This window comes from Drosophila navojoa, chromosome X (genome assembly GCF_054131105.1).
Source record: "Drosophila navojoa isolate 15081-1374.11 chromosome X, UAZ_NAV_1.0, whole genome shotgun sequence".
In the NCBI taxonomy this organism is placed as follows: Eukaryota; Metazoa; Arthropoda; class Insecta; order Diptera; family Drosophilidae; genus Drosophila; species Drosophila navojoa.
This window is the reverse complement of record NC_142895.1, coordinates 23,822,525-23,847,500: the sequence shown is the minus strand read 5'-3', so window position 1 is coordinate 23,847,500 and position 24,976 is coordinate 23,822,525.

Genomic DNA, 24,976 nt, shown 5'->3' with positions numbered 1-24,976 from the left:
CCATAAGTCTCTAGAAGTACAATGGCAGCTGGCAATGGTCAAAGGCTCCTCCTGCTCCTGCTTTAATATATAATATATATTTATAGACTATGGAGGCTTTATTTTCATTTCTAGAATGAGTTTCGCTTCCAAAAGAACCTTCAAGGTATTTTAATTAAAGTGCAACCTTATAGATTAATGTATTATCATAAGGTACATCTATAATACATATATCACAAGACGAAGATCCCAGTAGCCAATGCATAATTTGAGTAAGTTAGTTTTAATTTAACTAATACTAATACCAATAACTATAAAATATAATATTAAATTCTGATTTATCATAATCATAGCCCGCTCTGCATGCAAATTGCTTGCTTTCTTCAAGAAATGGAATGGAGATCAACAATGCGAGCTCTTAAAATGGTTGCAACTGAGACGTCAACGCCCAAAGGCAAACACTGCTGGTAGGAATAATATATATATGTATAAATATACATATATATGTGTATACATATGTACAATATATAGGTAAAGTGGTTGCTGAATGTGTGAGGGCTGAGCCGAGTGCGAAGGCAGCGCAATGATCGATCGAGTGCGGATCGATTGGGCGGGCTGCAAGCAAAATGAGCAGCCACAAAGGAAGCCTCTCCAAGTAATTGCCAAATAATTGCAGACGCACCAAGAAAGAGCAACAGAGAGAGAGGGAGAGTGAGTGAGTGAGAGAGCACACACTCTTATCGATCGTTGCCTGCAGCGTTTGTTGCTCCTTTTAGTTTTTTTTTTTTGCAGTGCTCGCTGCAGGCTATTTGCACATCGGGTTACCATAGAGCCGCAGATAGAGTCTACGATAGGCACACACAGCCAGTACGTGTATGTGTGTGTGTGTGTGTGTGCAATCATGCGCAATTAACTCGGAGATGTAGCTGGCCCGAGTAATGGGAATGCGAATGCGAATGGGAATGGGAATGGGTTTTGGTTCGAGCTTGCTCTCTTGTGGTCTTGGTCTTGCGAGTAACTCGGTGCGAGAGGACCCCTTTTTTGCCAAAGACAGCCACCGACACGAATAGCAATAACAACAATCAGAACAACAACAGCAACAACAACAGGAGCAGCTACAACAACCATCGACACAGACAACGTGTTGCCCTTGTGAGTTTTTAATTGAATGCATTTCAGCGTAAAAGGTGAAAATACTTTTACCTCCTTAAACCAGAGAAACGAAAAAAAAAAAAAAAACACACACACACGCAGAGCAAATAAGTGAAATATAAAATGATGTTGGGAATATCCGCAAGTGGAATACCCTCGAATTACTTATTTTTTTACTTTATAATTATGAATAACTGATACACTTTATTTTTGTCTCTTTCTCTCTCTCTCTCAATGCATTTAACAATTTTCATACTCTATTTATCAGACTACTTTCTTTCTTTCTATTTACCTCTCTCTTTCCTTTTCTCTCTCTCTCTCTCTCTCTCTCTCTCTCTCTCTGTCTCTATGTTTTTGCCACTTTCTCTATTTTTCTGTTTCATCCTCTATCTCTCTCTATCTTTTTATCTCTCTTTCCTTATATTCTTATCAGGCCCCTCTCTCTATCTATTTCTTGCTTCTATTTGTACAAAAAGAATGTACATATCTCTTTATCTCTATCTCTCTCTCTCTCTTTCTCTATCTCTCTCCATCTCTCTCTATCTTTCTTTCTTTCTCTCTCTCTCGCTGTCTCCCTCTTGCTCTATCTATAATCTCTTTCGTTCTCTTCGTTTTTTATCTCTCTCTCGTTATCTTTCCCTGCTTTCAGATGCTTTTGAAATTTTTCATTATATCTCTCTCTGTCTTTCCTCCTCGTTTGTCTGGTAGATTTTCAATATAGAAGGTCTTATATAATTTATATATTTTCTTCAATATGTCATCTCAACTTCTCAACTTTTAAACCAGTTCCATCTAAAGAATCATTTTATCATCACTCTCATATATCATCATCTAAACTATTTTTCAGGAAATTATAAGTAAACTCGATATTTTACAGTTGATCCATACTAATTTTGATAAACGGAAAAGTTTATCCCAGTTTTGACAAGATCACATCCTCTCTATCTATCTCTCTATCCTCATTTGAAATATATAATGAATAGCTGGTGAATAATAAAATAGAGCATATCTGTTAGTCGAGTAATTGTACTTTATTCTCTCACTCTCACTCTCCCTCCCATTCTCCCTCTCTTTCTCCCTCACTTTTTCACTCTCTGCCTCTCCCTCTCCCTCTCCCTCACTCTTTCTCTGTGTTTTCTCCGCAGAGAGCCTCCCCCTGCTGCTCGCCCATACTCTGTTTGCTTCGCTTGCTTATCAATTTCCATTTTTCCGGTTTTAAGCACACCAGCTCACACACTCACACACTCGCACACACACACACATACTCACATATTACTTTTACAGTTCTTGTCGCAGTTTTCTCGTGCATGCGTGTGTGTGTGTGTGTTTCTTCTTTTTTTCGAGCTGTTGGTCTTTTGCTTTTGCCTCTGCTGATTGTATTCTACCTTTGCATTTTCCATCAGGTGGCTTGCCAGCTATTACTTATTACTTATTATATGTTATTATTTATGATGCCAGCTTCCCATCATCTCGTCTACAATATATGCATTAAATAAGCAGTCGTGTGGGTGTGTGTGTGTGTGTGTGATGGCTATATAGCTTGAAACAGGGCATACCGAAAATTAACAATAATTTGCCAAGCTGATTTTATTTGTTCTTAAAATATTAAAATATAAATCTAATGGAAATATTATATAAATTTTATAATTTGTATATTGTATTTTCCCCCATGAGAAATAATCAAAGATACTTTCAAATAGCATAAAATATTTCTAATGATCAAATGGAACTGAAGTAAAGCAAATTGACTTCATGAATTTCTCATCTCTTGCTTTAGAGTACTCTGCGTATTTAAGATTTAGTTGAGGCTAAGTTTTCTTAAGAGAGAGAGAGAGAGAGAGAGAGACTACAGCAGTAATACTCATTGTTCCTGAATGGACTGTGCCTTAGCATTTTGCATATGTGGAAGGGCATAATTATGATTGCTTATAAGCTCTTCTTCTTCTTCTTATCTTACTTGATAATATTTTTCCGTGAAGCTTTGCCTTGAGTGGAAAATCGCCGTAATGAAAATGTTTATTTTTAATTAATTTTCCGGATATTTGAAAATTCTCTTCAAAGCATATTTAATGCACGTGAATCTCAAATGAGCGCGAAATCTTTTATTTCACGCACTTAATAAATTCTTAAAAGTCGAGTAGAGTTTTATAAAGGGGATATGCGAACGTTAATAACTCTGACTTTCATTGAATGTGGAGCCTTTTTAGTTCTTACTCTTCTTCTTTTTTATCAAGTAGTGCGTCTATCGATGAGCAAACATTTTCGCATTTCCAGTGGAAAGTCGGAGTATTGCAGTCGGTTGTATATAACTGGATAATACTCGCTCACGATCCATGAAGCAGCTGCAAGGGACGGCTCATTTGATTTGTGGGACGACTCAGGGCACTTGCTAAACAACAGTAGATCCAGTAGATCCATTGTAGGTGTAGAGACTTGCAGCTGACTACGCCCCTAATTTAGGTTTACTATATATGCTCAAACTTCAAGTCATTGAGCCTAGCTGCAAATCTATGCAAGATTCAACTACTATGCTCATTCACAAAGTGAAAAGGGTATATTAGTTTGCTCCAATACTTATCTCACCACCTTTACATCAGTTCTAATAAACGCTATTTGACCTAGAGATTAGAAATGTGGAGTATATTTAAGGAACTGCATACTTTGGAAGGCTGTTAGTGGCCACGGCACCAAGTATTTGCTCCATATGCTCCACTCTCTGGCTGACACAGAGAAGAAATGAATTCGTTTATGCAGACAGCCAATATACTCTTCTCACTCCACAGGCGAGCATCAAATAAAATCGAAACTGTGAGAGTTCAATAATATGAACTGACTGTAATCGCATTAGCTGCCGTAGTAGATATCGGTCTTGGACGGGCGCAGATAGAAATCTCAGTCGGTGTTAGCATAAAACGTTATGGGAAATGGCTGCTGGAAAAGTTATGCATAAGTTTGGACAGACAAATGGCTGATAAATCTGGCAGGCACATTAAGACTTCAAAGCAATCGCATAAAAGTCAACAGCGAATTGCGCATACGCCGCGTGTTGCGGGCTGCAGGCAATTGTAAATAACACGTCTCCCCCTCTCCCTCTCCCTCTCCCTATCGCTCCCTCTCTTTCTCGTTCTCTGTTTTGTATCTTGATGTGTGTCCATTGTGTGGTATTTCCGGTGGCTGGCAAAGGAAATTTTTATGACGTCAACAAGAATGGGAACGTCGCAAACAAACGGAGCAACGGAGCAACGGACCAACAGCTACGGCTACGGCTATGGCAATGCCATCAGGTAGTAGTTCCCCGGATAGTTTGTGTGAAGCTCGCATAGAGAAACCAATAAAACGCGTTGAAAAGACGAGAAGAATATCAAAATAATATCAATAATAGGAATAATACACAAAAATAACCCAAAGCCCCAAAACTCGACGCTTTCTTAGCCCCAACACTTGCTGTTTGGCTCTGTTGGGTTCGCCTCAGCAGCTGCTTTCATCTGTCATATTTTGTGTGTGTTTTCTTTCTTTTTTCGTTTTTCGTTTTTCTTTTTTCTTTTTGGCAATGGGCCTACAAATTGGCTCGCTTGTCTGGGCCGGACCGAGCCATGCATATATTACGGCTCATAATTAATTTTTGTTCACCATGAGCTATGCAGCGACTGCGGCCTGACTGCGGCAGCGACAACAAAAATCAATAATACAAAAGATCTACCAAAAAACCAAGCGACTACAAAACTTCAGTTTTATGTGCAAGCACATACATACATACACCTATGTATATATGATTATATGTATCTTTCTGAAACTTCTTCTTTCTGTATTTTGCTTTGCTTTTGGCTTTTTGTTTAATAATGAGACGACATTTCGAACGCATAAAATCGTCATAATAATTTTTGATATATGAAGCAGCACAAGCGCGATACAGCGCGCTAATATCAAACGAATTCTTTTCAAGATATAAAAAAAATATACACACACGGTATAGAGACAGCCTGTGTGTGTGTGTGAGGGAGAGAGAGAGAGAGAGAGACGCAACTGCGTCGCAAAGTCTCGCCGAGAGCATCTTTGAGTTCACTTAACGAAACTTGATTTTGAGGCAGCCACGGTAGCTGAATTCTCTGTGCAGGGGGGGGAGTGGCGGGGGTGGGGGTTAGGCTAGCCAATACCTGACCATTCTTATAAGAAAAGCTATGGCAGAAGGCAGCATGCGAGAGCATAAATAAATAAAAGGCAGCCAGAAAAATCGACAAAAAAAAATATATATGTATATGTATATATACAACCGCAGCAGCAGCAGCAGCAGGAGCAACAACAACAAAAAAAGAAGCATTAATCGTAACAATGTTATTAGTCGTACAACAGGGGATTAGGCTACCGATTCGTGCGCGAGGAGCTGACCAGCGAGCGGCTCTTGGCTCTTGGCTCTTGGCTCTTGGAGCAGCCAGCGTCTTGGTTCGTTTATTGTCTGGTCGATTGGGAACCTGCAACGGTTGCTGCTGCTGCTGCTGCTGTTGCTGCTGTTGTTTTTTTTTGGGCGCGTTTTTATGGACAATCTTATGGCGGTGATTAAAGAGGGTGAGGCTCATTGGTGGCATTGGAGGCGAGGCCCAACGCCAACGCCAGCTGCGCAGCCATTGCCACCGTGTGCCACACTTTGTTGTTGTTGTTGCTGCTGTTGTTGTTGTTGCTGTTGTTGTGGCTGCTAAAGTTTACGGCAGCGCACTATGGTCCCTTGGAGATTTGTTTGGTTTGCCTTCCGTTTAATTGCATTAATTAAATGCACTGCAGTCAGTCTGTGTCCCACTGCCCGGCCAGTGTGGGCGTGGCAGCAGCTTGAGTGCAAATGGGCGGCTGATTGTTATAAGTGTTGCATGCCTTATTACATATTATGCACATTGTTTGCCGTTGGCCAGCCACTGCCAACGGGAGAGTCCGAAAGTACTTGGCTTACGGCTGAGCCAGTCCGTCCCAATGATAATTAATAAATGGCATCTGCCGATTGAGGCAGATACTAATCTAGATGTTGCAAGTGCAACAAATATATTATATAGATGTGTGTGTGTGTGTGTACATGTATATTTACATAATCAATGTCTGTGTGTCACTGCTGTTCTCTATATTCATGATTATGCTGGAATATTAATATGTGAGAGCCTTGTCTTTCACAATGCTCTGCCTTTTTCCCTATTGCCTGCCTTGAAAAGGGTTTTCTGCATTCTGGCCAGGCTCGAACTTGGCATAGCAATTGGACTTAAAAGACCAAATTTATAGCAATAAACAACATATTTGCGAACTAAGAAATTTATATAAACTATCAAATTTTTATCTCACAGAAAATGTGAAATGAAAACTAATATAAATTATATCATCTATCACATTGAATCTTAAAAAATACTACGCAGTTCATTGATTAAATATTGAATAATACATTTAATAAATATTTAATAATATATTGTATAATTAACCCAAACTAAGACTTATCTAGTTGAAGCTGGTCGAGTTTGAGAACACCGGAACCCCTTGAAGAACTGATATTCCCATCATTCTATGCTTCTTTCTGCTACACGCACACACACAAGCTCAGTAGTATGGAAACCTATTTGTTGTATAACTTTTCTTATAGATGGACTTTCGCAATCGAACTTAAGGCATTTTTATGTATGCCTAGGCAGAAAAGTGAATAGAATTGTGTTCCATATACAAAATATCAATCAATATCAAAGTTATATATTAAATACAGATGTAGCCAGCCAATCTGTGAAAGAGCTCGAATGACAAACATTATATACACCAAACAACACGTAGATCATGTATCTATATGCAAAATTTGAAGAATTCGAAGAGATATAACTTTTTAATTGATTTTATATAAGGTTTTTAATCGATAACAGAAAAAACGATCATTATTCACAGCTATTTCAATGTTATCGATTTTTGTATTTAACTGTTTCTACTTTAGGTCTTATAAGTTCTGAGATCGACGCGTTCATGCATGCATACAGAGAGAGAGATACAGAGAGAGAAATACAGAGAAAGAGAGAGAGAGAGGAGAGGGAGAGAGAGAAGGAGAGAGCGGGAGAAAGAGAGAGAGAGAGAGAGAGAGGGAGAGAGAGGGAGAGAGAGAGAGAGATACAGAGAGAGAGAGAGAAAGAGAGAGAAAAAGAAAAAGAGAGAGAAAGAATGAGAGAGACAGAAATAGAAAGAGATAGAGAAAGCGAGACAAAGAGGCGGACAGGGCTCAATCGATTCAGCTCGTCGTCCTAATCAAGAATATATATATATATGTATATATACTTATAATGGGATCTGCCACGCCTCCTTCTGTCCAAGTTCCCCATTTTCAATGGGCATAAACAAAATAGAATATTTGACAACAATTATTACACTGAGATGATTTCTTTTGGTATGTTTATGTAAATAGAATGATTTACCGTTTTCCACTGAGAGCTGCCATATCGCTGGACTAGCTCTGGCTGTGGCCAATCTCTGGACAGGTGTGTGCCTCGCTTGCAATCGGCAACAATGCGCGGCGTCAATCAAACTTGATGCGAGTTTGATGTCTGGCCGGGCATATTGGGCGATTGCTGACAAAACATTGACAAGATCAACAATGGCAGCGAACTGACGAGGCGTACTGTAAACGTTAAGCCCTCGTTGGGAACAAATACAAATAAAGAGGAAAAAAAAAAGTTGCGAGATTTCCCAAACGAGCTGCCAACAATGGCCACGGCTGGGATCGAAGAGAACCAGCGGCGAGACACACCGGTTCCAAGAATGCAGCGCTGCAGTTGGAATTGGAACTGGAGTAGGAGTAGGAGTAGGAGTAGGAGTTGGGGTTGTGGCTGGAGCTGGGGACGGTGCAACGGTTTCTTGAGCTATTGTTGTTGTTGTGCAACCTCTTTGATTGACACTGTTTACGTGCGGATTGAAGACAACCAAATATCCGAATCCGAATCCGAATCCGAATCCGAATCCGAACATCTCCGGCCCACGCACATATGAGAAAGTAATTGTTTTGCTCGAGTTCAAATTGATTTTTACTTTCTTTCATGCTCGACTTGGCGCAGAGAGAGCCTGTATGTTACCCTATGCCCGGGGCCCGTCTTCAATACCATTCCCATTCCCATTCCCAGTCCCGTTTTCAATCCCAATCCCTTTCCCTTTTCCCTACTACGCTTTATTTTATATATATATACATATATTATATATATATTTCTCTTTTTTTTTCTTTCTTTTTCAATCCCTCGTTCCTGGCTTTGTTTTGCTTAACCTTTCAATTTCTTGAGCCCCGGCTTCGTCCACAAGTTGTTTTCAAGTCTGAGCTGACGCCGCCAACGCCAACGCTGGTGTCTGTGTGCGCGTGTGTCTGTGTGTGTGTGAATTGGCCTACTGAATGCACATGCATAGACAACGTGCCCATATTGATATGTCTTCATTCTTTCAATATTGATCATTGCCGGGATAATCCTTCTTTTTAGCTGCAACAACTTGGAATTGGAATTGGGTCTCGGTCTCGGTCTTGGTCTTGTTCTCCCTCTCCCTCTCTCTCGCTCTCTCTCACGCACTCGGCCTCTGTTTGTGTCGGTGTGCTCGGACCCGGTCTGGTCCTCAGTCGCTGGCTATGGCGACTGCCAGTCTACCTCATTCTGATTTGTGTTTTCCATCTTGGCTGCTGGTGTTGCTCTCTCAGGCTACTTAGAGCACCCGGCTCTGGGTTTGATGTCCAAACAATGCGCCCGTTGAAAGCAACATTGGCATATTGAGATGAATTGTGCCTGGGCCCTTTGATTGCATAGGCACACACACACATACACATACATACACATATATATATAGTTGTATATATGCATGTTTCATATTTCGTAGCTGATTTGCTGTCGATTTGCTCAATTGTTCAAAATGCCTCAATTGAAGCCAGCCAAGGCTAGGCCAGGCCAGGCCAGCTGCACCGTTTGCCAAATTTCGTAGCGCGCTTTCGGGCGCCATAGACGAGGCACATATCGAATTTCCCAGCTAATACGATAGCAATCTGTGCTGCACACCTCGAGGTGCAAAGATCAGACGCCGAGTGAGAGATAGCCATCGAATGGGAGTCACTGCATTGCGCAATGCATAAGATATCTGATTTTATTGGCTGTCTTCGTGTTAGAGACATACATATAACCGAGATATCCGACTCACTTTTGGAATAATAATATTAAACTCTGTTGTATACGGCGTATTGACTCAAGGGACTGCAAGTAAAACAATTAGTTTAAGCACATTAGCAGAGATCTAACTAAACTGTGAATGTGGAATGCGGCAGACTTCCTTACCTCTTTGATGAGAGAAATTGTGGTGGACAGGATTACGAGAGAGGCGTCAGATGATGTCGTCTTGGTATCCAGTTCACAGGAATTCAATTAGAGATCAATGTAAAGAGCTGCCGCATTACATATTCTCCATTTGGCTTACCTTCTACAGCTAATGAATTATTTTCACTAGAATTCGTAATTTCCAAGAAAATTAAGAATTGTTTTCCTATGCCTGTCAAATGTGGTAGCGGGTCTTGGAGCAAATCAAAACTATTCCTACATGGTATATCCATATACTATATAGGTATATGTATGTATGTACCTTATCATAATATTTTTACACTGGTTGGCAAATTAAGTGAGGCATTCACAACTGATATTTGCGTCCACTTTACTAAAGACTTGTTGTAAGTAAGCTAACTTCAAAATATCTTTGCTTATATCATATAGAGCGCATTCTTGCTATAATATTACGATAAATTAAAGAAAATCCAATAGAAAAACTCTTAGTTTAAATTTAGAGGAGAATAATTGTATTGATCTATTCTAATATAGCGCAGTCTATTTACGTAGGACTGTCATATGATTGGGTCTGACATACATTTTGATATATATGTATGTATGTTTGCATGTATGTATATGCCCATATGTATGTATGTATTGTAGGTAAACTTATAAATCTTTGACTTAAAATTATGTTTTATGAAGTCTCCACTATTTCCTACTTGTCCCTTTTACTTTCTCTCTCTCTTTCTCTCTCTCCCTACTTTTATCTCCCTATCTATCTTTTTTTCCTTACCTTTTCCTTTCAATCAATCCTTCAGTCATTAGAGAAACACAGTTATTATTATACGTATTTACATAGAAGCAAGTAAGAGGAGCATTGCAGTCGGCTACTCCCAACTGTAAAGTACTCATTGATGGCTCAGGAGGGAAATCATATAGACGAGTATATGCTCCGAATTTCAGCTCTATAGCTTTGGTAGTAGAACCGAAGCGGACATTGTACATCACCAATATACTCATTTCAGCTTTTTGAATGAGTATGTATCAGAATAGATCTTCCTGCACTCGCTTCTGGCATAGATTAACATTTCCAGATCTGAACTTGAACTGATCTTGCAGAGCGGTTGACTTCTCTCTAGTGGGTGAATTTGATGCGATCCAATTCCGCCAGTTCCCATCAATTGCTGCACCTCTTTGGGCCAACAATCGGCGACGCTAAGCAGACGGATTTGGATTTTGACTTGGACTGGGGCTGCTACTGTCAGCCACACCTAGAGGCATGTAACCTGCGCTCCCTGATTGACCCGCTGTGCCTTTGGCCCTTGTTGTTGTTGTTGCTGTTGTTGTTGTTGTTGTTGCTATTGTTGAATGTTGTCTGTTTTGCGGCATTGGCTTTCAGATGTTGGGCCTTTCATGTTGTCACCGCAGTGGAGTGAAAAGAAACCAAAAACCAGAAGCGTAACGAAACAGATCGAAGCAGCACGACAGACAGCCCAAAAAGCGAACCGAACCGAACCGAACCGCAGCTGAAGCTGAAGCTGAGGCAACAAAACCTCGACCCTTGCACGCGTCCGTAATTAGATGGAGGCTGCGTCGTCGTCGACAGGGATCATGGTTGGGGATCTCTCTCGCTCTCTCACTCCCTCACTCTCGCTCTCACAGTTTACCTTTCTCTGTTGGCCAGCTCGAGTTTTGGGCGTGTTGGCTGAACAAATTTGTTAAGAGCTCCAACAGCGCGAGCGGCTCCTTTTTAGTATGCTGCCTGTTGCCGTCCTTGCACCTTTTGGTATGCAAATTGTCATTGTTGTTGTTGCTGCTGCTGCTGCTGCTGCTGCTGCTGCTGCTGTTGTTGGCGGGCAACGGAGGCAGGCGGCAGGAATGTGCATAAATTTTGCCAGCGTTTTCGATGGGGCTCCCAAGCAGCTCCCATAAAATTATGAGCAACTGCAGCAACGACACGGACGATGACGCGAAATGGGGGCAGAGGCCGGGCATGCCGGGCCGCAGGGGCGACCAGCTGGCAGGGTATCCAGGGCCACGGACGCAGATCTCCCTTTGCCTTTGGTGCTGCCTTTGGCTTTGGCTTTGCCCCATCGCCATCGCATTCTCAAATTATATGCGATCATTAAATGTCTTCGACAAAAATGAGCATAAAAATCGCACGCGGCCCAAATGAAAATAAATTCAAGCAAAGCAAAGCAAAAGCCTTAACTAAAATGTTAAATCCGACAATGGAGCTGAACGAACAGCCAAATACCCTAAGATTGCGTGTCTCTAAATACTTGGTTTAATTAATAATTAGGCAAAAACAAATAGCTATAACTAATTAAAATAGAATAGTAATTAAATAAAGTAATGAAATAGTAATGAATAATAAATAGTTAACAACTATGCATTAATAATAATTAATTAAGACAATAAAATAAAAAGAATAATAAATAAAAATAATAAAATGCCGAAATAATAGTAATAATTAATTAAAATAAAATAGTAATTAAATAAAAAAATTAAATAGTAATAAATTATAATAATAATTAATTAAGATAATAAAATAAAAATAATAATATTCCGAAATAATAGTAATAATTAATTAAAATAAAATAGCAATTAAATAAAAAAATTAAATAGTAATAAATTATAAATAGTTAATAATTATGCATTAATAATAATTAATTAAGATAATAAAATAAAAATAATAAAAATAATAAAATGCCGAAATAATAGTAATAATTAAAAAATAAATGAAAAATTAATGAAAGTAATAATATACAGTTAATAATTATTCAATAATAATAATTAATTAAAATATTAAAATAATAATTATAATAATATTAATTTAAATTTAATAACATGTATGTTTTTATCACCGATTATTAACAGAAAGTATTTAACATATATTATAAAATTTTTAATATTTAATTTGATTATTAAAATAATATTAAGGAACGCCTAATTTTGGTAGAAATAAAAGTATTTAATTTCATAAGCTTTATTACACTCATTCACGATATTAAAATGAGTATATTGGTTTTATGCAACGCACGAAGACTTGAACCATGGAGCATATATAACTATCTCATATCCCTTCGATTGAAAAAGTCTTCAGATTTTTCAGCGAAAATGCATTTAACGACATCTCAGCAAGTGCTGAGATTTGAAGTGCTAAAGAGTTGAAATCAATAAGATATGTCTGTTATATGTATGCCTATTGGGGGCGTGGTAATCCAAGTACAGCTCTGTATTTATTTCACAGTCTCAGAACTAGAAAATCTCAATTTAAAGACTTCCCGGCTGTTGACATAATTTATCTAATTTATAACAATTCTTGTGATTATTATTCCTAAAATAATTTATTAATATAATTTAATAATTTTAAAAATATTTATATATTTAATTCATTATTTTTATTTTATAGCCACTTCACGATTTAATTACTTACACTAAATTAGTAATTGGCTTAGTTGTATTTTATACTTAAATTACTTGAAATATTTCCAATATTTATTTTTATTTACTATTTGAGGATTATTGCTAAAAAATATTATTGAAAATCAGTTCATATGCGAAGAACTTAATTGATTTCGAAATGATCTAATCCTTGAGCATTTTTGTGAGCTGAATCCGATCCGAAATTCGTATGGCTTTCAATATTCATAATGCTCCCCGGTTGTTGGGTCATTTCAAAACTCAAATGAATTGTCAGACCTGCTGAGATGGTCGCATTCGCTAGGTGTGTTTTCTGTTTTGTTGGGACCCACATCAAGGCACCGCCAGATGCTACTCCCCCCTTCTCTCTTTCTCCCTCTCTCTCTCTCTCACACTCTCTATCGCTGTCTCTGTCTCCGTATGAGTCATCGCACCGAGTGTGTCCAACTGGTCAACAGTTCAACTGGCCAACTGGTCGAGCTTCAGCCTAAATGCTGAAAGTGTCGCAGCGTCTGTGCTTGAGGCAGTGGCAGTGGGAGGAGACGGAAGGGACAGCCAGGGGGGGGGGGGGGGGATGGAGTGTAGCAACGGTGACTGCATGTTGTGTTCTGATTCCTGTGTGGCTCGGCGATCGCTGTGTATCGCGTTGGCATTCAGAAGCAAATAAGTCACGTGAATAAGATTTCTCGCATAATAAATTATCGAAGCTGGCCACTGTCCAGCAGCAGGAGGAGCAGGAGGGGCAGCAGCAGCAGTGGCAGCAGTGGCAGTGGCAGAGCTTAAGAATGCGCTTCTGTGCAACACCGCAATATACCCAAATGCCCCTGTGGAAGGGCTGGGGAGGGGGGCCGGTGGAGGTAGGGACTGCTGGCAGGGGGGCAGAACAGATCGGAAGAGCGCGGCAGCGCACATTATTGTGACCCGTAAATGATACAAAAATTGTGTGTCATTAATAAGCGACACAGCGTGGCATCCACAACGGCAGCGGCCCGCTCCCCCCTCCCACCTTCCCCCCCTTCCAGCTGGGCAACGCGAACTGCAACTGCTGTAGACTGGCAGGTACCAGGGACCGGTTGCAGCTTGTTACCTTGTCCCAACCCCCAAGCACCATGCCCCAAGCTCCATGCACCAAGCTCCGAGCTCCAAGCCCCAGGCCATGCTCTAGCTAGGCTGGCACAGGGTGCGCCCAGGGTGGTCGCCCTTCGTCTTGCTCTTCCCCTTGCTCTGCGTTTAGTTGCCTGGGAACGCTTTTCCAATCGTTTGATTGATTTGCCTTGCCTTTAACATTTTGGGGAAAATTTGATGTCCGATGTCAACGATTTGTTAAATAATTTGGTTAATATCCGCAGCGCACGCGGATTACAAAAGGCTAACAGCCATCGACATGGAACTTTCTTGAGCACCCCACCGTGAGCCCCTTTCAGAGCATGGCAACCGCTGCTCCTCCGGCCAACGGCAAATCGCCGGAAAGTTGCTCGAAACAATGTTGACATGAGCACGCAGCAGACACTTTATTAAGTACACCGCATACCCTGTAATCCCCGCTGCCCGTTGCCAATCCATCGCCTTCAGCTCGTAATTGCGAGCAATTGAAAATTTCAACTTTTCCACCAGAGAATCGGAGTCAAGGATTCGCGGAATCCCATCCTGGAGTAAACTCTGTTGCATCTTCAAGTGGGAGTCTGAATAATTTATTGTGAATATCGAGCTAATTATATTCAATTTACTTATATATGATTTCCATATAAGAATTGGGCCTAGTTTAACCCATTTGGAATCTTGTTATTTGACTTAATCAATTATAATATGTATATTTATAACTAATTGCATTTATTAAAAGTATTTATAATTAAGTAGATCAACAAGCATCTGCTATCCGTACTATATATATATATATATATTTCTACGCCCATAATCTAGTTCATATATCTGTTATAAGTCTACGATCTTTCTGTATTTAGATATAGTATATAAAATAAGCTTAATTCACCTTTAAGATCTGTCTATCTATATAGATAAGAACCATCTATAATCCATATATGCACAGATTACATATACTGTATTTTTTTACGATTTATGCGCATAAGTAATACATATGTATATATGAATTTCTATCGGAAACTTAGAGTACGCATCTATAATGGATCTACGATCTAGTTGAATACAAAAAGATAGGAAATTTCTTTGTTCTGTGGCACATCTTTGTTCTATGACTATACCTATTTTTTAGTAATCTAAATTTTATATCTATTATATTATTATTATATTAAGTAAAGAAAAAATATATTAGAACTTCAATTTCAATGTATTTCCCTTTTTGCTATAACTACAGATTTTTGTAAATGATATTTTACAATAATTTAAGAGTTTAGGCTAAGAATAGGCCTTTACTGCTTAGATATTTATGGGGGAAACAAATAATACATATACTATATATTTATAATCAACGTATATTAGTATAAGATACCCATATGTATATCTATCTATAATACAATATTAATGTATATAGATTGCTTACCTGACTGACCCACAGACAGGGATATTTCAGATTTTCGGCTATGCAAATAAATTGAAATTTAAACTCAGATGAGAATTTCTATACAGATCTGTGATCTATAAGTAAATTGTTCTATATACATATGTATTATATATGTATATGTATATATAATATCAATAACTTATCCATGATCTTTTTGCCTATATAGTAGGATCTGTCATGTTTAATTCGCATAAACTACTGTCTGATATAGATATGTATAGTCATATTTATTATGAATGGCAAGGAGTTAAGTTCTTTTTTCGTTTTACACAAATTATCTATAATTATCGAGAACGAGTTTTTTTCAAGGGCATAGAATTTTATTTCGATTTATCGCAATTTTTTATTTAGCCTGGTATAAATTATCAGGGGTCGACTGTATTAAATGTAAATCTCTGATTTATGTATATTAACATGAGATATCTATACTATATTGCTGATCATTGCGTATCCAGCTTATGTTTTATGTATGCATATAAAATATCCATTCTATATATCTATATATCTATCCATCTATAGTATATTACCTATATCCATTATATTAGCTAACTATTGATCTACACATATTTAAAGGTCATATTTATTGTTAGTTTTCGCTTGATGTTCGCTCTATATATATATAGTCTATATATGACCCATTATATCCATGCTATTTCTATTATATAATCCCCAGAAATATCGATTTGCCACACTTTAATCCATGACATGTCTATGCAGTATCCATTATCTATCTATAATATCTAGATCTAGACTATGATCTATCTCTGCAATATCCACTATATATCTATGCTAGATCTATAGCACATCTACACTTTATCCGTTATCTATCCATCATATCCACATAATTTATAGCTCACTTTGATTGCAACACGAATTTCCACTTCCCTTTCTCATCGCATTGGGCTGCAATCGGAAACAGGAACTCGACTGCACAATGGCACCTGAGACGATTCCTGCCGCACATTGGCGATTCGGACCACCTCTCGGCTCTCAGCGCATCTCTTTCTCAGTGCTCGCTCCCTCGCTTCCGGTCAGTGCAGGAGCTGCGGCAAGTGTCGTCTAATATCAATTGAATTGCGCTCGGGCAACCGCATGGGTTGGGCAACGGCAAACGGCAGACGGCAGACGGCCAACGACGACTCCTGCCGCAGCAGCAACTCCTGCTGCAACTGCGAAGACAATGGGAGAAATGCTGTTCGGCTTCCTGTCGCATTGTTGTGACCAATAATTGGTTGGTAATTGTTAATTTATGATGTGACACGGTGGCAGCGGCACCTGAGCCGCTGAGCCACTGAGCCGCTGGCCCGCCGTGTGACTGACCTTTGACATCCGCGTGCGAGCGGCAGCGACTCGACATTTGAAGACCAGTTGCAGTCGCGCAATTGTTCCAGCTGACAGCGGCACATAAATTATAACACAAAATGAATTGGCAGCCCCGCTCGCCCCCCGCTCGCCCCCCTCTCTCGCTCCACACTCTCGTTCGCTCTGCATCTACATAAGCCCATTGCCCCAATGGACCGTTGTTATCTGAGAAATGTGGAAATTAGAAAAATGAATTAGGGCTGGGACAACGGCGCGACGGCGACGACGGCGACGACGACGACGACGACGAACTTTCGCTCTATCCAAGATTTCTTTCAAAAACATTTTCCTCTTTCATAAAGAATAAAAAAATGAAAAAAATTCAAAAGAAATTTATTTTTTTTTTTCATATGCATTCGATTCATTAATGCAGCGCAGCTTCATCATGATGCTGCTCGTAATGATGTCCATCGATGATCATCGCTCGTTCGAGATCATGGGGTGTCCCCCGGCACGCCCCCCTGCCTCTGCCTCTGCCTCTGCCTCTGCCTCTGCCTGGGCTGGCCAGAGGCCGAGTCGGTAGCCAGTTCGATGTGTGTTTAATATCCGTTTTATTGCCATTGAATTAGTGCCCTTTGTCAGCATTTAGGGATCTTAATTTATATATGAGCAGCAATGAGCGTGACTTCATAACGAGCACGGCTTCCTGGGCTATACGGATGCCCCCGACCCCCGACCCCCGACCGCCGACCTCCGAGCCCTACTGCTAGTAGTGCTTGGCCACTGCTACGACCTCTGGCAGATGCAAAAGGTCAACACCAACACACACACTCATACACACACACACACACACACAGAAGCACACGCACACGCACACTAATCCCAAATGATGGCCGCTCTGGCAGACTGACTGTCGTCGTCTCGGCCGCGTTCACGTCCTTAGCCAAAACAATTATAGTTGCTCATAAAAAAAGAAGCAGAAGAAGAAGAAGCAGCAGCAGCAGCAGCAGCAGCGCTAGTTGATGGAATGCAGGAGGGGGTGAACTGGCCGAGAGGAAGTCGTCCAGGCATAAAAAATAGTTTCGTTCGCGTTGTCCCATTCCCCTGCCCCTGCTCCTGCTCCTGCCTCTGCCTTTGCCCTTTCCCTTTCCGTTCCGATTCCCAATTTGATGCCGCATTCCGAATCACGACGAAACGGCGATTCGTCGCGGGCGGCCCAGGACGTGCAAAAAACAACAACATGCGGCAACGGGCCCAGAAGCCATTGAGTGCCTCAGTCCTCTGTCCTCAGTCCTCAGTCCTCTGTCCTCTGTCCTCTGTCCCGGGTGTGAGTCAACCATATACCATAAATACATATATATATATATACTATATATAGTTGATATGTGAATGTGCCCATAGAGAATGTGTTCCGGCTCCGTGTGCGTGCCCAAAGAATTGGCCAGCGATTGGCCAAATGTGTGCGGAAACCGGGCGTGGAGAGACCTCGCACCTCGGCCGCGGCATTTCCCATAAATGACGACCCCGAGAATCATAATAATAAAGATGCCGACTGATGCATAACATTATAATGTCGAGTGCGTAAAAAAATAGCGAATTTATTTATTTATTTATTGTTATCCAGAATTAATTCTAAATAACAATTTTTTAGCTAAGCCAGAGCAACAAAGGCCTTCAGGCATAATATACATTATATAAATTATTTACTCTATATACATTGTACTTATACTTGCATTATTTTCGATATATTGCTTAAAAGACCTATCACTATATATATCACTAAAACTATCGCTATATACCAAAGTAATAGTGTTGGGTTTTTGTCAATATAAATAACTTTATGTTTAATGTAATAATATATTTTATACAATTTAGTAACAATAGGTTTAAACTCTCTCTCTCTCTCTCTCTCTCTACTGGTTGAGTTCTCTCCTTGAATGTCTGACTGGACTCCAGCCTCCTTAGACTGTCGATAGTCTTAACTTAAATATATATATATATATATATATATATATATATATATATATATATATATATATATATATATATATATAGAGAGAGAGAGAGAGGGAAAGAGAGATATGCAGAATTATGTACATATATTTAATTAGGTCTTGCACTTATGTTACATTCAGATTAATTTCCATATATTTCATATATGATTATGTTTAAGTAGAAAATAACTAGAATGTCCAATGCTCTTAAGTGAGAAATATAAAATACACAAATAATACTTTTGTATACAGAAATTACGCTAAAAATAAATTGTGCCATATAAATTAAATAAAATGAGGTATAATTCCTAATTAAGAATAAACAGACTTTTCATGAATGTATTGCAAACCGATTTTCCAGTCAAATAAGTTGTATTCTTTAAGCTGTTCCGAATAATGTCATGGCAAGAATTTCCTGAAAATTTCTAGTTAATAAGAAAACAATTGTACAATTCATAAATCAGTTGCAAATATTTGATGTTTGCTTTTTGCAGTTTTTAAACAGAGTTAGTTATATATAATTAATTTCCCATTAAGTGATATATTCAACTATAAGAGATAGAGAATACTAATGGAAACTTCAAATAAATGATTAATATGAAAATAATTTAAAATAATTAATATTGATAACAACTAAAGAATATTAAGTTAAATTATTATGTTAAACAGAAAAATATTAAAAGTTAAAATTAAAAGTGAATGAAAAATATTAATAAAATCAAACAGAAAGTTGAATAGAGTGTGTGAGAGAGAGAGACGGAAAATGAATAGAAAGGTTTGGCTTCTCTGTATACAGAGAGTTCTGTGGAAGTTCTTTCATATCATCTAGTTTATGCATCCGCCCACTGAATGAGATTTGTAATTAAATATGAAGGATCCGTAACACATGATTAATTTTAAGTTATTTTCAATTTTATATGAGCTATCATAATAAATAAAAATAAATAATAAATAAAAAAAAAATATTTAAATACCAGTTGAGCTTGGCATTGTAAATCAGAGATTATAATTGATATAATATATAATTTATATAGAAATCAATTCCTCATGTAAACGTATGCAATATACCTAGATATAAATTCATACCTACTTCTTATCTATAATAAATTTATTTATTGTTTTCATTTGCCAATAAAGCAAATAAATACATTTTTAAAAATTCTTATCTGTTTTTCAATTGACTCACATCTCCTCCAAGCATAGTTTATTTCCTGATATTATCCAGTCTATTCATATATTAATAAATTGTATAGGAATAAATTCATCATACGCAATAAATAAATATAATAAGTAATTAAATAGACGCATTTCTCATATATTTAATAATTCCCTCACATTTCCTTTCCTTTCCAGCCAATCAAGTAGATATTTTTTCTTTCCTTTCTTTCTCCTGCTCATCTTTTATTTGATCTGGGCAATTGATTTCTTGGCTTCAAAGTGATTTTCACATTTTGGCAGTTTTCCGAATTTCCGCCAATTTGCAATTCAAGAATAGAAATGAAAATAATGAATAATAAAAAATAAGAAACGGCCGCATCCTTGAATGCGCTGATCCTCGACGTTTCCAGCTCGTCGCTTTCGATTTGTATCAAATATCGGAGGGAGAAGCGCTGCAGAAGCAGCGCAAAATACAAATACGAAACTCAACTGTCTGAGGAGCTATTCAAACAACAATCAGAGCTGAAAGGTGCATTGCATTGTATGTGTGTATGTGTGCATGTGTGAGTGTGTGTGCATGTGTGTGTACAGGGTATGCATTGTATATACCCTAGATATAAATATACTATTGTGAAGCTCGCTAAATTGCACTCAATACTGCTGCCGCCACTCCTGCTCCTGCTCCTGCTGCTGCTCCTTCTCCTACTCTTCCTGCTGGCATAGAAGAAGTCAGAAGTCGATCAAGTGTGGCGGCTCATCCCAAACGTGGAGAATCGAATAGGGATTGCAAAGCTATGCCAAGGACTTAAGGAGCTGCCATATTTCTCGAGCTCCTGCTGCTGCTGCTGCTCCTGCTCCTGCTGCTTCTTCTTCTTCTTCTCTATTTGTGTGCGTGTGTTGTTTTGTTGTTTGCAATGGTCTTGGAAAACATTCAAGTGGAAGTCCTTTGAGCGATTTGATTCCCTTTCGGCAGCAGCTGTCTCGCTCCTGCTCTCGCTCCTGCTCTCGCCCTGAATGCACCGACTCGCTCCCACCCACAGCCTCGATTGTTGCGCTCTGCATGCAAAATTTGTTTGCAGTTTTCCTGTCATTGTTGGCATTCTCGGCACTCTCGGCACTCTCGGCTCTGCCGGCATTGTCCTGCGCCTCGTCCTCGACTAAACTCCAAATGCGCTCTCGATGCCTGTTTGTTCCGTTTCGCTTTGTTGCCGAACGGTGTTCTGCCGTGTTGAGCTGTTTTTTGTTTCGCTTTCCTTTCAATTGCTGCAATTTGCATGCGCACGCTTTCCTCCATTTCCCTCCGCTTTTCCATTTGCCATTTTCCATTGTTCGACAATCATCTAGCAAATTGTTTGGCTTATGTTTTTCTGTGTTTTGCCTCGGACGCCACCTAATGAACCCCGCACTGCATATGCACCTAGTGCTACACCCTTCCCTCTCCCTCTCTCTCTCCCTCTCTCTCTCCCTCTCTCTCGACTAGTCAACAATTGATCCAGAACTCGAAATCCACTTTTTCCACTGGCCCTCTTTTTGTTCTATTCTCTATGCCCTGGCTAATGTCCAGCCAGGCTTACCGCATCTCCCCTCGTAAGGCACTCCTAATCTCCCATTGATTGTTCCATTTTCATGCATTGCTTCAGCTGGTGGTTTGATGGAGCCTCGATAAGGTCAGGCCTTCCAGCGGGATCTCTGATTTTAGCGCATTTTCATCAGCTCTTTGAGTGATTTGCTCAACTTCGACTCATAGAGATTTGACTTTTCCGTCTCTTTTAGAGATCGGACGCCTATTCGAGAGCCGCTCAGGAACTTTTCCTGCTGACTTACATACACTCCAATAAATGTAGCTGTTACCCTTGAACTTTATCCACTGTAACTAATTCGCGTCTTATATTTCCCTAGATTCCAGGTCTCAGTATTCTGTCTTTAAGGAAATGTTGAACTTAATTCTTTTTATTAATCTTCAAATACAAATATTGCAGAGCTCAATTCAATTTATTGAGAATTTAATAAGGGGAATCCAGCGTCAGCCCTTGGAGCTGTTCCAAGTGCCTTGCTCAATGAAGCTCTTTCAGGAGAACCACTTGGAGACTTCTCTATCATTCTTTGTCTCAGCTATGGGAATTCAGTTCTCATTTAGCGCTCAGTTACACTGCTAATCTCAAGTTTACAGCCCAAGTTAAAGCCCAACCAAATTATTACCAGTAGACAAAAACGTCTAAGGGACAATCTAAGAGATGATGGTTGGCAGACCAAATATTAAATATGATCCGTTTTCTAATCAAACTCGAACTTTATCAATCGCTAAAGGAAAAACCGAATATTAAAGTAATGCCAAATTTGTGTTTTTTTTTTTCGGTTTATGTATTTTTTTGTTTAATGTTGTTAAATATGCTCCATTATTATATATAAATATATAACTCATTGAAAAGGTAATTTTTAAATTTACAATTTCTTAATTATATTATATATTATAATAATATATTATGTTTTATGGACATTTAAAATTGAATAATAATTATCGGAATATTCATGTTACTCATTGTATATGTATTATGTATGTATATATACCTATGTATGTATGTATATTACAGAGGTATGTGTGAGGCGAATAATTAACAATTTGCATTTCCCTGATGATGAATTCGAATTTCAGCTAACATATTTATAATATATAATGTACATCAATTATATTTAATATATATGTGCATATATTCATATTGTAAAGTTATTGACTACAATATGTATGTAGTATACATTGCGAACGACATACGTTTGGCAATGTGTCTTACATTCAAAAAAGGTACTTTTCTTGGACGGCGAGCATTCAAACCATGATGTCTTAAATATTTCCGTACTGTTTGGTCCGTTGCCGATATGTTTAGGTCCTTTTTCAGTTCAGTAGCCGACTTAAAAGGATCCTTTTTACTCTCGCGAATGAGTCGAGTGGCGTGATGATGGGTCAGGACACGATGCCGTCCGCGCTTTTCATCACTTTTTTTATGTGTTAATGCATTGTGGATCATTTTATTTGAACAACCCATCAAACGACCAACTTTTCTGTAAGAATTTCCATCGGAAATCAACTTTTTGATAAGATTGCGTTGTTCGGTGGTGCAATGCTTTCCACGGCCCATTTTCTTGCAGATTTTTAAAAATTTTGTAAATTTTTTAAGCAAAATAGATATGTAAACAACAAAGCTTTTCAACATGTGCTTTTGAAAAAATGCAACTCTGCGAAAAATAACGGTATTCACTCAAAAAGGCTTAGTGGTGCTATTATTTTTTTCGGTCATTTTTCGTCTTTTTTGAGAATTTTTTGAATTATATAAAAACTATGAATATTTTTGTGGTAATTCTTTTTTGTCGTAATAACTAAATGTTTTCTGCTTACGTGAGTGAAAAAATTACATCAATACATTGATAAATGTGTCCAGGAGAACTCATCAAACTCTTAACATGCAAGTGGTGCTATTTTTTTTTTCGCAGCTGTATATGCCTACATATCAGCACATATCATTCTATTTTGTTTTATTTGATTGTTTATTCATATTGAAGGAATGCTGTAGAAGAGCCTAAGATATGCTACAGGGTATGTGCCAGTCCATCTTGGCAAGCTTAAGACTTGGATGTGACTCTATATGGAGCATAAGCTGATGCGATAGGGAAGAAGTAAATAAAAGTAAATAATAATTAAATTAAGGTGACTTTAGACAAGTTAACTTGACATTTTTGTCATAGTCAGATGAACATATTTTATATATAAAAATCAGTTATATATCTATATAGTAAATATGTGCATTTATACAATAATATATAGAGAAGTGCTTATGGAAATGAGCTCAAAAGAACAATTTGAAACTAATATCAACACAAAAATATAAATAAAATGGGATCCACATATACCTACATATATATAAATATATATAGTATATGAATGAAAATAAAGTTTTCTTAAATTAGAGTAATTTTCATTGAATCTTAGGAATGAAAAATTTCTTAGAACTGAAGCAAAAACTGTAAACATAATTAATTCATGAAAAAAAATAAACAAATATGTATATTTTTATTTTATTAATATGTATGTAATATGTAAATATATATATTTACATATACATACATACATATGTATGTATGTAAATATAAGCTCAATTTGTTGCCTATGCGGAGGCGCTTTGGAGGCTATGCAATGCCAAACATATGCACCTTTATATACATACATACATACATACATACATATACAAATATACACATAAACATATGCAAACATGTATGTATATATGCCTAATACTTACACGCATCTATTATGCACACATCAGCAAATTACTATAAAATTAAAAAAAAAAAAAAATTGATATATATAAATGTGTATAAAATAAAAAAATAAAACAGAAATTAACATGTTTGGCAGATTAAATCAACTTTATTAATTACAAGTAATTAAAGTTTAATTAAGAGACCAAGTGCAGCAGAACTTTTAGCTGTTGTTGTTTTTGTTGTTGCAGCGAGGCTTTCAAGGTTGTGCCAGTGTGTGTGTGTGCGTGTGTGTGTGTTGCATTGCATATGGAATGCAAATATTTGTTTGCCATTTAACTTATCGATGCTTTTGTATTTTTGTGCAACTCACACAGCAGCAACAGCAACAACAGCAACAACAATAACAACAACAGCCACAAAAGTCAGCATTAGAGCAACAACAATATAAATAGCAGAATGTAGTGCATTGCAGTAGTTGTAGCTGTTGTTGTTGTTGTTGTTGTTGCCATTTTGTTTGTCTGTTTAATTAAAGCAATATGTGGCCTCGAGGAATGTTGGGTTAATTGACTCATCACTTATACGACAAACGAAGCACAAACAAACAGGCAAACACACACACACACACACATGCACACTTACACACACACACACAGAGACCGCTAGCTGGCTGTCCAAAATGGGGGAACAGCAGCAGCTGCGTCGCAGTTGGCGGCGACGCCAACGCTTACGCACATAGCGCTGGGCGTTGCCCAATCGAGTTTTGTCATTTGTGGAGTTTGTGCGCATCGGCGAGCTGAACGGCGCTAGCCAATGGCAGCTGTGGATGTCATTGGCATACGCCCACACAAGGCAAGGCTGAGTTGAATGCGAGCCACACTCACTCA